The sequence below is a fragment of the Monomorium pharaonis genome, chromosome 2 (genome assembly GCF_013373865.1).
Source record: "Monomorium pharaonis isolate MP-MQ-018 chromosome 2, ASM1337386v2, whole genome shotgun sequence".
NCBI lineage: Eukaryota > Metazoa > Arthropoda > Insecta > Hymenoptera > Formicidae > Monomorium > Monomorium pharaonis.
Window position 1 is genome coordinate 32,431,674 of NC_050468.1, and position 17,350 is coordinate 32,449,023.

Here is a 17,350-nt window from a genome sequence, read left to right on the forward strand (position 1 = left end):
CATCCTCAGCAGGGAGTAACGCGGAGTAAAAGATGTCGAAGAAGTCACGTTCCGTCTTCTGCTGAACATGACGACTTTTCTAAGCCGTCCTGAATTGCACATCTCGTGCAACAAGCAAATGTCATAACAAGTAAATAATAGATTTGAAAGTGTACGACAGTGGACTATTTTCGGATTAAAATTTTCTTTAATTTTCTATCAAGTTTTTTTAACGAATATGAATAAATCGATTAAACATCGACAGGATTAAAAGCATATTCTACCTTACATGCCTTGCGATAATTACACAAAGTTGCGACAAAATGCTATTGTATCATTATTATAATATTTTGATGAAATTAGAAATGAGAGAGAAACGTAGTGTTTAGCGATACTTAAGATTTCTACGGAATAGAGTTCCATGTTGTGTCAGATGATACTGTATGAGAGGCTCGAGCTCCAGCGCTCGATCTTATATGATAAATTCGGCACAGACGCACGTGTGTATTTACGGCATAGCATTCCACATGCATCACAGCAATGATATATGTCCCTGTGAGAAATTACATTACCAAGATTTTGGCGATGAGAAGAGAACGTATAATATAACAATTTGTTATTATAATTGCAAATTTCTTCTCTTTCTCTCCTACTCTCATAAATTTATATAACAAAAGTATATTAATTAAATAAAACAGTAATCTCTCATTGCTGCTTTTTATTAAAAATAAATTTAAAAATAACTTTTTAATTTCATCTTTGATATATAGAAAAGAAAGTGTAAGTATTATGACCATTCGTAATATCTTTGTTATATATTAGATGACACATTCTAGTGATTATTGATGAAATTAGTTTTTAGTTTAGTAATCCATAGTTGGTGAGCCATAATATCACCGTCTTCTCTGTTAAAGAGAAAAAAGTGAAAAATATGCAATATATTACACAGTAATTATTATAAAATCGTTATTTTTTAAGCAATATTTGTATATTGGCATAATTATAATACGCGTAACTTTTCACAATAAAGAATTACAACTTATTACAACTTTCTGCAATTTATTACATTTTTATTTTAACAAAGATATGAAACTGTAACATGCAAACACTCTATAAAATGCATATTCTCTCCGCTAGATACAAGATCATACGTCTTTCATCGATCATGCAGCTACAAATTCCACGTGGCTCGGGTTACAAACGTATGCCCACGCATATACATTTCGTGGTGCGCTTTGCTGTCACGCGTACAAAAGGTTGAAAGCTCGTTGTCTCGAGTTGACACGTACGTAGGCAGTAATGTCGGCTTCGTAAGAAGGGAGATCGCGTATATTGTGCTCACCGATCTGAGACGATATAAATTCTAAAATATATTGAAGAGAAATAAATTCTTCCGTGAGAATTTGTGTTTTGCCGGCAATTACTAGTTAAATATTGCTACCGGCTTCACATATGTTGAACTCGTGAAAGAAACGTTTTGTCTCAGCCATCTCAAATTAAAAAAGAATTAACGGAATAATGTAAGAAATAAATTCATCTTACCGCTTGATATAAGTAAAATTGTTTAAATCTTAAAAATTCGATATTGCCGCGATATTGTTTAAATATTGTAATCCCTGTTATCTCGTTCCTGGGAAGAGCTGAACGAACGGCGAAGACGGAATTTCCTCGAGGGATAACGGCTAACAATGCGCGCATTCCCGTTCCTATCCACGAATTACCATGTCTACACTTGGAACCGCGTGTGGCGTTTCTATCTGAGGCAGGATTTTCTGATTATGCCATCGCTCGTCCACTCAACTCCCGTTTCTCGCGCGAGCATGAAAAACGGCGCTCTTATCCGCGCGGTAGATCGCGCGCTTGTACCTCGCGGATTTATATCAGTTGCGCAAAAGCTCTATATATATATATTTATCTCTATATATATGTATATATCTCTCTCTTTTCCTCCTTGTAAAATTACACGCCGTAAACGCGATACGTCGCCCGACTACACGCGCGGATCGGAACCGTTCTCTCCGACCGGTGTCATAACACGAGTGGTTTACGCGCGGTGCGCCGTTTCGTCGCATCGCGAGGCACAAAGTAGCGAGAGCGGCACGGCACCGCACCGGCACGCTCCACGTGCCCGTATTTAACGTACGTGAGCGACATTCTACGAGCGAGTCGAGTGGGCAGGCGCACTCGAGCGCGCGGTTCTCGTTTACATGGACGGAGGAATACGGGGAGTGGACCGCGCGCGCGAGTGGGCGCGATGAGAGATCCTAGATCTATGTCGCGGAGGACGTAAATTTTGCAACGCGGAATACCGCAACGAGATACTCCACCACGGGGAAAAACATCGTAAATACGGCTCGCACACGCTCACCCGGCTAGCTCGGCGACCGGCCGGCCTCCTCAAACAGTTGCATCAATCATGCACTTATTATGCAATAAACCGTGCGATAATTTTACTCACTCCTGCCCGCGACCGACCACTTAGCTCTCTTGCTGCATTCCCTTGATGATCGCTACGTTGTGCCGGCTTGTGTGTGCGTGTGTGTAAATGCGAATATGTATTCACTAATATATGCAGTAAGTACCGGTGTAGCTTCAAATCTTACAATTCCTCTGGAATTCTCCGTTAATTGTTGCTCTTTCCGAAAACATATTTTATACCAAAGGAGATTTAATTTAAATAGCAGGCTATGCTAAGATTAACCAGTGGTAAAGTAAAACAGCGCGTTTCAGTTCCTAGTTTTTACCTGATTCGACTAGAATTAGATATCTACATCGCTGAAATAATTGTTTTTAATATTAATTAAAATCATGTAATACAAAATGGAATTAATAACAGCTAGCAAATACGATAATCGTTGGGATATATTTGTCACTTCATTACTAAGTTCGCGCAACGCGTATACTGACATCTTCACATTCACTAACACTGTGCAGGTCCTTTTGTCCATCATTCGCTCTCATTCTCGTATTCTCATCTGCCGATGCTGTCTTTGATAATTCATACGTTCTTTCAAATAAAAATAAAACTTTGTCTAATCACAGTTCTACACTTGTGTTTTTCCTTATATTAATTTTTTGGGTTTTTCACTTTAATCTATCTCTCTCTCTTCTTTCACATAAGCACGACCCAAAAAAGGTATACTCTGTCCCGAATTGTTCTATGAATAACTTATTTCCCGTCAAAACGCTTACTTGACATCTACAAGTTTAAATTATTTGATTAAAAACTCTCCCTCTCTTTCTCTCTTTTTCTCTTTAAAGATAACCAAAAAATTTACAGTAATTTTGATAACCGATAGGTCATGCAATAACTGTAAATAATAATGAGACACATTTATCACTAATAAATAGGAACGGCAGGAAAGAAGAATTTCTCTGTAACTTGTAAAATCTTCCAATTAAAAGACGTAAAATCAAATGTTTTAACGATGCAATTTGTACATTCGTAACGTCGGTACAAACAAACAAACAAACAAATTTTCAATACGTTTTGAATATATTATCACTTTACTCTTATTACTTCCAAGGTATGCAATCACTTGTGTATTAGCGCACCGCGATTAAAACAAAGTCGCTCTCGAAAACAGCTCTCGAACTTCGGGTAACGACGAAGAAGAGAAGACGAGGTTCGCGAAGCTCTGAGGAAACTGATCGAGCACTCGATCCCGGCATCCCATCGCGACCCACCTGGGCAACCTGAGAAGGGACCGGCAAACCCGCCTTTAGGGTTAACGAGCCCCTGCGAACACGCCGGTGTGGAACCTGCGCCTTTTGTAACCCGAAGTGACGCCGATCCCATTGACGGGGCCTTATGTGCTTTCCAATCGGTGATCTATGGATCCCTACTCGACCTCTGGTCCTCGTGCGGCTCGTAATCGTATATTTCATTGGCAGCTCAAAGAGTGGCTCTCTCTCTCTCTCTCTCTCTCTCTCTCTCTCTCTCTCTCTCTCTCTCTGTTTGCCTGCAGGCTCGATTGTCGTGTCCTGGCTTGTGTATTGTGTGCGAACGCGGCTTCGTTCGCGGAGAGGGTGAGGGAGAGAGACAGAGTTCAAAAGGGAGGCGAGACTTTAAAAGTTAACGCGTTCTCGAAAGCGCGATGCGTGTTTTGCGGGACGTGCGTACGCGCGTACCTGTACACCCGGAAGCACAATCCAGAAGCATAATCGTCATTTTAGCCCGATCGCCTGCCACGCACGCCCTCGTGTACAAGGTGGATCGATGCAGAATGGATTTATAGGCGGTGTTGCTTTGTGGGACACAAAGGGTTTGATTCGATGTTCGATGTTCGATGATCGATCGTATGGTATCGAAAAACGAGCGCGGACAACGAACACGCGTGGTGTGACATTACATTCTTTTGATGATCTCGTAGCACTAAAACACTATCAAAAAGACGTTTTAATGGAAGAAAAACACAAAAATGTATAATCGTAGTAATGTTATTAATTAATTGCAGGACAGCTAATAATTAGTTAAAAAGTTAAAAGTTAATAATAAAATTAAAAAGTTAATAGCTTTAAACTTAATTTAATTAATTCAATAATTTAATTTTTAACTTTAACCAATTATTCTTGAAACATGTAAACATTAACTTTTTTTCTCAAGATAAAAGTTTCATATGTCCAAAAAAAATTATTAAAGAAACGTCCTAGCATAAAAACAATATTTTCTTGTTATTTTATATAAATTTAGTTTACAAATAAAATACTAAATATATTTGATCGTCAATATTATAAATTTATTGGTAATCTAACATAATAAATTATAAGACTTTTAATATATATTTAATATAAATGATACTTTTCAAAATTAATTTTTACTTTAAGTTAATTTAATCTTAACGTAACTTTAACTAGATTAATTTTTTGTTCTGTTGATGTAACTTTTAACTTAGCTAAATTAATTCATTATATTCTTAATACAGTTTACAAAAACTACCATATTTTGAATGATAAGACATAACAAAATTTTATAATTTAATTTATTAATAATTTTATATTTGCTGCATTGCTTTCTCCTTCTTTCTTAATTATTTTTATTTTATTATTAGTATATATTATTAGTAATATTATTATTAGTATATATAATAAGTACACATGTTTTTACATTTATTCTAAAAGTTAGAGTATTACACGCAGAAATTATAAATTACACGTACCATGAAAGAATTATCAAAATTTTCATTGTTTTTTTAAAATTGTTATAGTATTTAGACTACTTGTATACGTATAATTCTTATAATTCATGCTACCGTGCTACATAGTACTTTTTTTATACTAAATTTTCACCGTGTAGGCTAGAGACGAATAAATCGTATTATTAATTTCGATAAAGATATTCTATTGAAAGTCGAGGAAAAGAATTATTCGACATGGCAGTGTTGAGTGGACCATCCAAACTGGAGGGGACTAACGAACCGTGACGTCGCGGTGATACTACACGACAAGCGGAAATAGAATTTTCTAACGTGTGCTAACGCACAGCATTGTCTGTAACGTCGCTTGCGCTTCAGGTAGGCGCCCAGCCCACTTCCCAACATTTGTCCCTAGCGTGTACCCGAATTGTCACGCGCATAATGCCGTGAGTTTAGCATATTATATCTCGTGGACCAGGTATATGTTCTCGTATAATTAGCAGCAGTTCTTATGCACCGCCGTGACATCGGCGCAGAAAAAAAAAACGGTCGGAACGCAACCCCGAGTGGGCCGAGGGGGACCGTCGACAGGGAGGGGGGGGGGGGGGGGGAGGGGACGGCTGCACAATAATTTTTTTTCCTACTGTTTCTCGTCACCGTCTTTTAACCCGGTGAGGTCCGGGCGTGTCCCACGTGAGGTCCCGAAAATTCCCACATATACCCTTCCGTCCAATTTGCATGCCGACGAAAATATCGATGCGTCGCCGCGCCGCGCGGATATTTTTCTCAGGCCCGTCATCTCGCGCGGGATGCGGAACCCAGGAGGCACCTATACCTTCTGAGAGATGCAAAAGATTCGGGACGTCGTTTGCATGTTGCCGCGTGGTCGCTTCGTCTCGCAACTCCACGCTGCTGGAAGGCCTGACTTCCACGTCGCAACGTGCCGCACATCAGAGGTTATTATCCGACGATGGCGACGACGGTGCAGATATCGAAAGAGTACCGTACAGAAAAATAAGATTGTATCGTAAATAATCAGCATATGCGCTCGTCAACGAGAGCGCAATGGCAATTCATCGAATCGAACCGCCGGAATAAGCACTCCGGCTCCAATTGAGCCTCGCGTTCAGCGGCAATCATAAATACGCTCGCAGCTAATAATATAAAAATGTTTCGGGTTTTTTTTTTTTAATACGTTATTATACTAACGAAGGAAAGGCAGAAGGATTACGGCAGAAATTGCCCTCCTAAATATATACATTCCATCTATCAGCTGGCGCATATATGCCCCACTATACAGAATAAGACGGCACGGAGTAATTTTATTTTCTCGTTTCGCAGTAATATCAAGATAATGAAGTCACGACATCCGTATGTCGTCCCTGCCCAGTCATCTTCTCATCAAATGACTTTTCCGAGATACTTTATGAATCGATAGGACAAGCACGCGAGCGCAAATGTGGAACTGAATTGGTATAATTGAGGAATGCGCAAACACGGTTATTTCATCCAGAAATGAATGGGTATCGGTATGCAGTAACTCTCGGATTTAACAAAAAAGTTATCCCATGCTTCATATTCTTTCGCTCCATATAAACATTATTCGTCGGTCCTACAATAACATCTATTTTTCATTTCTTTGTACAAAAAAAAATAAGTTTAACTATTATAATTTAATGCAAAAATATAAATGTACGTAATAAAAAATAACATATACCAAAAATATAAAAGATTAGAATTATTATAATTGATAAAATTTAAATACAAATGTCAAAACTGCGTTTCAAAATTGCCACACCTCATGTGCTAACAGATCAACGTAGTCATCGATCTGATTCATATAAATTGACATATAAACATGTAGATATAATAATAGACGCTTACAAATAAAATAAATATCAAAAATGTTTAATTTCCTACTTTCTTTTCTGAGAACGTTTCATAAAATATAAAGAGAAAGAGAGAGAGAGAGAGAGAGAGAGAGAGAGAGAGAGAGAGAGAGAGAGAGAGAGAGAGAGAGAGAGAGAGAGAAAGGTCTCTATGGAGTCTTTGACACTACCCTTTAAAGACGTACGCGGGAATGCGATGAGAAATAAAAATTGAAGTTGGCTTCCTGACCGAACGGATTATTGAAAAATCTAGAGTGAAGTGGCGTTCTTAAGGACCTCTTGAGAGAGGTCCTTGCCAGTGGCATACCTTCCTTTCACATGCTAACTCTCCTCAATGGTCCGGCCGGTGGTACGAAAGGACCACTTTTCAGATTTAAATCAAGACCGCGTGTACGCATCCTACCGCGACCTACCCGATTTGCATTACAGTACAGACAAAACGCACATGCGTGTGTGACGTACACATCCAAATGCGCGACGCACCCGTTGTTAAGCGGATGAACTTACCCGCAAACTCGAGAATGCCGTGCGAAAAGACCGCGTGTGAACAAAATAATCAAAAACCATGCACCGCCAACCGCAAACACTTGCAATGCTTTTTTTATGCATCTTCTCAATGTCACTATAAATAATGATTAAATATTAATTGCAAGAGAAGACAACCCATTATCAATATGACTTTGGCTAATTGTTTCATATTGATTATGTCATTAAGATCGTAAAATTTCTTTTTTCTTTCGATTTGATTACAAAATCAAGTTGTACATTGCAACATTATCATTCTTACTCGTGTACGACACACGTATTAAGTGCACTGGTGGCAAGCACTTTCGCACCTGCCGAAGTAATAATTCGTCCTTTCTCATTCGGGCTGATATCGAATTAAAGAAATTCATTAACTAACTGCGTACACGCGACAAAGAAGATTACCGTTATACTCAATGTACATCGTAAAAAAAGAAACCCTGCAAAATTATGGCTCGCAGAATTCGAAATAGCAGCTTGTACTCATAAATAACGTTCATTTTAGTCCGCGATTACTAAGTACTCGGCACCAATATAAAGTTTGTTCGCCAACTCCTTAGACGTGAAAGGAGCTCTTAATATTTTCGAGTGGTATTACATAACGACTTATCATTCATCTCAGAGTCAGCTGCAAAGAGTAAAGGAGATATCTAATATAATTATAATTTGTACATTTCGATACCTCCCTTTCAAGGTAACGATCACTCAAACCGTAATTGTAAGTTGGGCTTTTTGCGCGAGACTTATCGTGCACATAAAAATGACTTTTATTAACAATAGCTAGCATATTGTTACCTTTATACAGTTAATACTTTTAGATTTAAACTTTAGCGATTAATTCATACTTGCTAGGAATATCTTTATGGGCAAAATTTTCTTCTTAAACAACATGATACATAGAAAACAGTTATTATAACTAAAAACCTGAAATTTTTGGAAGAATTTTACACGAAGAAATGTAAGAAGAATATTACATTTGCACAGATAAAAAATAAAAAAAAGTCTATAAGAACATTGCAATTCTTATTAATTCAAAATGCAGACTAATACCTTTTCCCCAGGCCTACCTCGAAATTATCATATCACGCAGTAATTTTCTGGGGAAATAAATTATGATTGCATTTGACGTTAGGCGTCCAGCCGCACGAGAGACATCGATCAACCTCTCAAATAGCGAACTCCGTTCGTAAATCGCGCGCGCGCGATCCCACATAAACGTCGCACCCTACAGCCCATTATTCCGAAAACGTCTCAAGGTACGCCAGACACGATTCGATCACGTTGCGACACTTCGATCACGTCACTCGCACACGCACGCGACCGCAATACGCGCGTCATCAATCGTCGACGCTCTAATTACGATATCTCGATGCGGTTCGGTTGACAAAATGTATAGCCCTTATTACTTCCGGATAAGGCCGCGATGACGTATTAATGCTCGACGCTTGTTATTCTTTTTCTTTTTTTTTACGAGGAACGATGAAGCAGATGGGGAGGTAGGCTCCACCACCGGGAAAGAGGGAGAGATGCGAGAACGAGACGAAGACGAGGAATAGGAAGAGGAGGGAAGAAGCGACGTCGTGGGGAGTGCCGGACTAAATTACCCGGACGTGCCCGCGCAGATAAGGCTCCCTGTGTACGCGCATAATGCGGTACGTAATGTGCAAGTCCACGGGCAACCACCGCCCGCCACCTCATCATCATCCTCCTTCGTCGCCGTCAGCGTGCAACGTCGCTATCGCCGCCGACGCCGCCACCACTGATGCCGCCGCGGTCGCGCTCGGTAGAAGAAGAGGCAGAGGAGGAGGAGGAGGAGGAGGAGGAGGAGGAATTGGAACCTATGTATCCACGTATGCAGTCTGTGTGCTCAGAGGCTGGGCACATATTGACCGATACGTACCGCCGGTAGCAAGATAAACAGTTCTCCTCTCGTTTGCTCTCCCAGCCTTTCTTCCACACTCTCGCTCTTCCGTCTCCTTCTCTCTCTCTCTCTCTTTCTCTCTTTCCCTTCCTGACTTTCGTCTCTCTTTCCCTCTTTATCTTTCCTTCCTTCTCTCTGTTTATTCTCTCTTCCCACTTGAGCCTAATGTTAAGTCGGCGCCCGTGACCCGTACACACAAAATTTATGGTGACACGTCGACTGTAAAATTTCATAAAGAACACATTTTGTACGATAGCATAGTCAAACTGTAATCCTAACCGCTCTGTGGCGTACGAGAAAAGAAAAGATGAGTCTTAGTGGAAAAAAAACTACCTCTTTATTTTTTTTTGTAATATAAAAAAAATTGTTAGAAAATAAATAACTAATTAACTAATTAAGATCCCATTTATTTAAAGTGCTATCTATTGCCAAATCTATTGGAATGTTTGCAAATAGCGAAACTGTATCTAATGAGATCAAACTGTGTGAGTCATCTTACGCATAAAACTGTAAATTCGAGATCAACAATCACTGTTTCAATCCTGTTTATAATTAACAATCTACCTGTATTACTAAAGATAGCAAAATGAGCGCCAAAATATTTGTATATTTCACAATTTAGGGTATTTAAAGAATTATTTATTTGAAGAAAATTGCATACAATTATACCGCCGACTTCCACTTATCTATTTCATTTATTTAATTGTTAAATATTTTTCCTTTTAATAACCTTTATATTTTTAAACATATAGATTAAGTTAAAATCGTCTATTCGGTTTGCGGCGAATCTTGGTGCTAAATATAATTTTTCTATTAATTTAATACTATTAGTTCTTATATTTTTTTAATTGTAACTTGTCAATTAAAATGGCATTCATGTATACATAGAAAAATAAGTTGAATTATAAAAGTTGTTTAAAAAATATACATTACATTTGATAGTTTCATATTTAATGACAAATTAATGTCTATTTAGAAACGTTGGAAATTTTACGTGGCTGTTTAATTATAGCAAAATACATATATATGTATATTACAAATTTTATTAAAAAAAAATAACATGATTCTATCAATTTCTCTTTTTACTCTTTCTCTTATAACTTTCTCATTCTTGCTTATTGTTTTTTTTTTCGTGTAATAAAACACATTTAATATTTATCATATTCATGACACTTTTTTACATATGGTCTTAAAATATTTTTTATGGCTGTACATTAATTTCACTCCACAATAAACTATTAAAAAATTTTTTTTAATACCAGAACCCTTAATAGAATTTTTATTACAATATATGTAAATACAAAAATAAATAGAATCTCTCGATGAACCAAAGATTACTGTTATTCCTTGTAAAACGAAAGCAAAGGATATGAAGACGATCCCACATTGCCCGAGGTACGGAAACGAAATCACGCAATTGCTGTCGGACAAGCTACGAAATAATAAAGTTTACCGTGTCCCTGGCGACTCTTAATCATTCGCCGGAGGTGACCAGCGCGACAAGATCCCTGTAATTCCTCACAAAAACCGAACGGACTATCCTCGTTCTCCCTCTCGTAAAAGCCGCATTTTTCGGTCATTTATTGGTGCCGGCTCACGTCCAGGCGTATCAAAGATCGATCGTCGCGGAAGCACCCTCAGGATGAGTGCTTCAGCTATCCGCTTAAGTGCTGGGCTGCCGTTCAACGCCCTGCAGGCATCAGATGATCTTATTCGCGTGTCATGCGAATTTATATCGAAGCTCACACGCGCGACGTAATTTTCACAGATTGATATCGGACCTTTTACGGTGAAGACCAATACGATTCGAATATTCTTGCACATTACAATCCTCCTCCCCATATTTACCAACGACGCGTGAGCATGAATATCTCCAAATAATATCAATAATTGAATAATAATCAGTAATTATACCAAGTGTCATTAATATCGAATAATTATGTATGTCTATTTAAGCTTCCTATTATTATTTCTTTTTGTAACGACACACTATCGAGTTTCTCGCATTTAATATGCAAGAAATAATAAAGAGAATTCAAGAATAAAAAATATTTTCAAATTATCAAAATAGGGACTTAGACCAAGTCCCTATCAAGATAATTTAAAAGTATTTTATCTTTATTATTTCTTGCATATTAAACGCGAAAAACTCGATAATGTGTCGTTACAAAAAGAAATAATAATAGGAAGCTTAAATAGACATACATAATTAAATAGACATACTAAGCTTTCTTTCAATCTATTAGATTCCGATTTTTCACAAATTATTAAAATAATTTATTGTGTAAAATAAAATTGACCTACAGTCATAAAAGTTTTATAACTACATATATTAAAAAACATGTTATAAATATTACAAATGTTAATGTGTTTTCTCAAATAAAGAAAGTCAAAGAACAAGAATGAGAAAGTTGTAAAGAGCTAAAAGAAAAATAAAATAAAAAGTGCTTATTATTAGAAGCTCGAATTTTGTACACATACATTGTATAGTTTAATATTATACGTTATGATTATTATAAATTTTATCAAAGAGAACAATTATGATTAAACGTTTTACATTTGTCAATGAACACATAATTACATAATTATATCAATAATAAATGCATATAAAGTTTCTTGGATTAATTGTTACATTACATTGGAATCACTTTGAATTACGAGATATTTACGACGAACAAACAGAATTCGACCAGAATTTGTGCAAACGCGATTCGTTACATATACATAGCACGACTGACCTTTTCATGCATTCGTTACTCACCTCCATATAACGGTGGTATGAAAGACTTGTCGCTTTTTCATCAGAACACTAGAAGAGCAAGAGGAGGACGGGATCGGGGCCGCAAATTACATTGTGAAGTGCTATTAACGGCAACGTAATAGCCACAATAGGCGAGCCTCCAGCAGGATTTACATACGCGCGTACGTGTATATACATGTGTAGCCTATCGTGCGGTAATAAAATGCGTGAAAAAGACCTACGCGTACGTACGGTGAGATATCCAACGGATACCAAATGTTGCTGAGGGTTAGAACAAAAAAAAAAAAGCGAAGAGAAAGAGAGAGAACGGCCCTACTCTCCTATTCACGGTAACCGGCAATTACTTCGTCTACGTGCTATGTGCTGCATGTGCGTCGCGCTATTGTAATTAAATGAAGGAGACACGCTTAGACGGAGACGGGTATTGTAATTAAATAAAGGTGTCCGCCACGACCGTTGGCGCATACGGGCCGCATTAAAGACTCTCGGCTAAAGAGACGAACTCGGCCTTGGCATTCACTTAAGCAGGATATATGTCGCGGTAGCATGAAAAGAGAGACCCCACAATGCAACGGCAACGTGTCACATCTCTATTAATGCGGTCTCCATCCCCGCCTGCTTACTTGCACTTTTCACAATGACCTTTATACTTGTGATTCACGATGCGTCTGACCGGCGATTGTTTCATCGGCCGATCGATGATTGAATAAAACGGTGGGTGAAAGGATGAGAGACCACGCAAGGGAAACGTATTATAATCTTATGAAAAGTCCGCATTATCTCCGGGCAAGGTTTCGTTCTCATTCTGTTACATGCAATGTGTTCCAGAAATGCTATTGCTCGTACCCAAGAACGAATGAACTATACGATAGAATTGAAAAGTTAACGTTCTCCTCCCTCGTGTAATCAATTCTTTGTTAATACAACTGAAACATCTGTGTCAATAGCTGTGTAATGTCAGAATATTTTTAAAAATACGTAAATCTTTAGCATTAATCACAATTTTTTAACAGTGTGCATATTATTTAGTGTATGAATAAAATATGAGTAAATTTTGTTAGATATTATTTCAGTTTTATAAATTTTATTAGCCAAATATACATTATATATCACATCGCAATAATATATGTAATTAGTATATTGTCTAGAATTGTTTATGTACTTTATATATTATTTTTTAACAATATTTTTGAGAAACAATAACTTTATTTAGCTTCTTGAAAACTTAAGGTTTTATATATATATATAATAATCTAATAACAATTGTGTAGCATTGTAAAAAATTTGATAGATACGATTTAAAAAGTTTATCAAGAAATAGATGGAAAAGAAGATCCCTGTCGCAGCACATTAAATCAATAAAATTTAATAATTTTAGACATAGAGATTTACATTTCTAAATTTATTAACTACATTTTGAAGTACATTACGCAACATTCGACCTACATTTGTTTCTCATAATTTTTTTAGCTGGCTATAAACCGTTATTTTTCGAAACAAAACTTGAATCACATCCTGCCAGGACGAGGGTGAAGGATACAGGACAAAAACAAGTACAAAGTTTCGCCATAGAGGGAACCACCTACTAAGCTATGCACACCGAAGTCAGCGCCGAATAACAAGAAAGGGAAGCGGTGAAAGCTCGAATTCTTGTCTCTTTCAACTCTCTCTCTGAGGATAAAGTCATTTTCTAAATTTAACTACAGTTATAATTACAATATGGAAAGGTTGAATTTTCCATATAAAAAAAATTCACTTAAATATTACAACAGTTATAATTTTATTTGACTATTGTTAGTACTCCCTATAATTCACTTTCGTGAAACTATTAGATTAAATGTAAAATAAGAATATTTATATGTAACAAAAAAATATGTCCTCTAATATATATGTATATATTATAATAATTCAAATAATCGAAATGCATGAAAAGCCTATGTGCAACTATCTACATTTATTCTGAAAATAGAAAATCAAGAAATGGCACGCGGAATGGAAAGCAAATGAAAAGTCACTCTTAACAATTCATACGTCAGGATTATTAACTCCCAATAATTGTAATTGACAATGTAATTAGAATTCATTAACAGTCGCATTTTACCGTAGTACGTCAAATTAAGCATCCCGCGAATGCGCCGACTATTGGCGCTTGCCGAGAGAAGATGCACGTAATTTCGCCGCGGCATGGAACCAGTCGTAACTGAATGTAAGTAGCGCTGTAAAACGCCCGGTAAAATCTCGCGGCTGGCCGTTTTCATAGCGCGTAAAATGCTTTATAGGATAGAAGCGCAGCGCGAAAAGCCGCGCGGGCGGTACGCTTTCGGTGTGCGCGCATTCTTGGTGAGCTCACGAGCGTAAAGTGGCCGAGGGGAAGCGCGTAATTAGGGCTCGCCATGGTAAAACTGACAACTACACGTCAATTAGTGCAACGGTAACCGGCCCCCCGATTACCGCCGTCTCATCGCAAAGAGACAATTTCGAGAGAAACCAAAAAAAAAGATGTCCCGTGTGTGCCACTTTACTTCTTCGTAATCCGCATGCGTTCTCGCAATAGGTTACTGACGATTTAACACGAAGCTGACGGAATCGCAAAACAGAAGATGGACAACTGGATAGAAAGTTCGAGGGAAACAAGAAAGTTTCCTTCCCGGTCAGTTTAACGAATATTTGCAACCTCATTGCAATGCCTTAGTTACGTACTTGAAAATTTTTACATATAAACATATTTTAAATAATATTGTTAATAACTTTCGAAATTTATTAGTAGACTATGACATACAAAACAAATGTAAACAGAAATAATTTACTCAATTAATAAGTTAATTTATTCAGGAAATTTATAATTTTAAATGTGATACTGTATGACTAAACAGTTTTACGTATAATATTCGATATTGTGTAATCAACGTAGAAAATCTGGGGTCCGATACACCTGGGAAAAAGCTAACAATAAATCGTAATCTTGAAGTTGTCGCTGATTTCAAGTACCGTTCAACAATCTGCACGGTGTGAAATATTTTTCATGGAGTTTGCTAATGTTCATCATCTTTCTTGAGATAATATTCTTCCTAAATTGCAATCAGTAAAATCAGTAAAAATATATTGATTTTCAGTAGTATACTCATAACTTGTCAATTAGTGAAATAAATACATTGATCTTTCAATCATTATACTAATTCTGAAATAAAAATCTAAAAGACAATGAACACTCACTAATCACAATTATACGTATATCGCTTCAAATCAGTGATAATACACTGATTGAAATTTAGAGAGTTGCTTCCTAATTGCAACTCATTAAAAGCTTAATGTGCCATTATTTAGCGCAATGGGCGTTACCTTGTTACGGCACGAATTCAAGTTGAAAAACGAGACTTTTATTAATATCTTAAAACAATGACGACGTCTATGACTCACTGTTGACACTATGAGTGCTCTCATTATACTAATGTAACGCATCTTGCGATTGCGTGCTACGCAGTAGTATAATAAGAGCACGCCGTAGTGTAAATAATAAGTTGAGATATTAATATAAATCTCGTTTTCTGACAACTTGGATTTGTGCCGTGATAATGTAACGCATATTCAAGTTGTCAGAAAACGAGATTTTTATTAATATCTCAAGACAATGACGACAATAATGAGTCTGTGACTCATTATTGATACTGTACGTGCTCTGATAATACTATTGCGTATCATGCCCTCGCAAGATGCGATACGATCAATGCCCTATATAAATCTGGAATAAATCATCAAGATGTCATATCAAAGTTAGTTTCTGCACGAAAACAATTCTTGTTATCTCTAAGAAACTTCTCGGAGAATAAAATGTGTGTACACATAAAGCGGCAGTAGAATTAAACTTGTAATCTCGCGCGAACAAAATAAATTTCGATATCATTGTCACTTTCTCATTAAAAAAAGTCAAATATAAAAAATGAAAAAATCAATATTTGCGGTGAGTCTTGGTGCCTGTGTAATATTGTGTAAATTTTTACAATCTCCAGTTTAGGTAAACTGTATGTCATATATTCGATCTTAAAACACAGTCCTTAAATAAAGCCAATTTATCACAAATTAAATTGACAAGCAATTTTTAACAATACCGATGCATGAGCATCTTAAAATATTGTAAAAAATTTATTGCAAACATAACACCTTCAGCCAGGATTCAAATCTAGATGTCTCTCTCTATCTTAAAAAAAAAGTCATAGTACTTCGATAATTTACAGCCGAAATAATATGATATATGTTTAGCGAAAGTGAAAGACGCATCTTCATCTAGCAGTACAAAACGCGGTCTATGCGAGCTCACTTTGGAGAACAATAACGTTGGCGTGAACGTATAATGCTAAACGGCTAACTTCTCATCGTCTCTTTTCCCGTCTGTTTTAGTCATTACCAAAGATTTCATGGAAGATCCGTTCTTTCTTCTCTAAGAAACGACAACGTTGGCAATTAAATTCACTTTCGTTAGCCAAAAACGGTAAACTAACCGGAGAAGATAAAGGCACATCAAAGTTTTAAATTTAAACAATCGTCAAATTGTCAACAAGAAGATAAAGATATCAAATGTACAAAAATTGAAAATAGTATCATTACATAGTTTACGTTTTAATCTGCGAGAATGAGAACTTTAAACATTGAAGTCTACAAAAATCATAAACCATAAGAAATATTTTTTGTAAAATTTTATATCTTACTTTTTCATTTAAGAAAGGATCAATGGAATGATCTTACTTACCTAATGAGAGAAAAGCAATTTTAATAATGACATTTTAATGATGTCATGTAACAGTACTCTGTCTCAGGATCCGAAGAATATTGCCTCGTTTTCTCGGAAACGCCCGATGGGAAAGAAATTATGGAAATGTCCCGATAAGACAACAAGCTTAATTGCACCAAGTTTGCTACGAACTGGGGGAAACGAACCATACAACAGTTAGACGGAAAACAGAATTGACTATTGTTGCGATAATTGCGAGAAATTATGTTACCTGCGGAACTGATTACTACCTACAATGGTAACAATGGTACGATAGTACGTTTGTTCGTTATACAGGTAGTGCTCATTTAATGTGAAAACGTACGTATAAGTACATGTGTAATTGCATATCTGAGCGCACAAACAATAAAATTA

The 17,350-nt window shown here is 36.8% G+C and overlaps 1 protein-coding gene across 2 annotated transcripts in view; it reads right to left on the bottom strand.

Annotated features, from left to right (window-relative positions):
* LOC105839886 (UPF0489 protein C5orf22 homolog) overlaps window positions 1-17,350 on the bottom strand; it is a 639,614-nt gene that overhangs the window by 511,045 nt on the left and 111,219 nt on the right. The window lies entirely within an intron of this gene.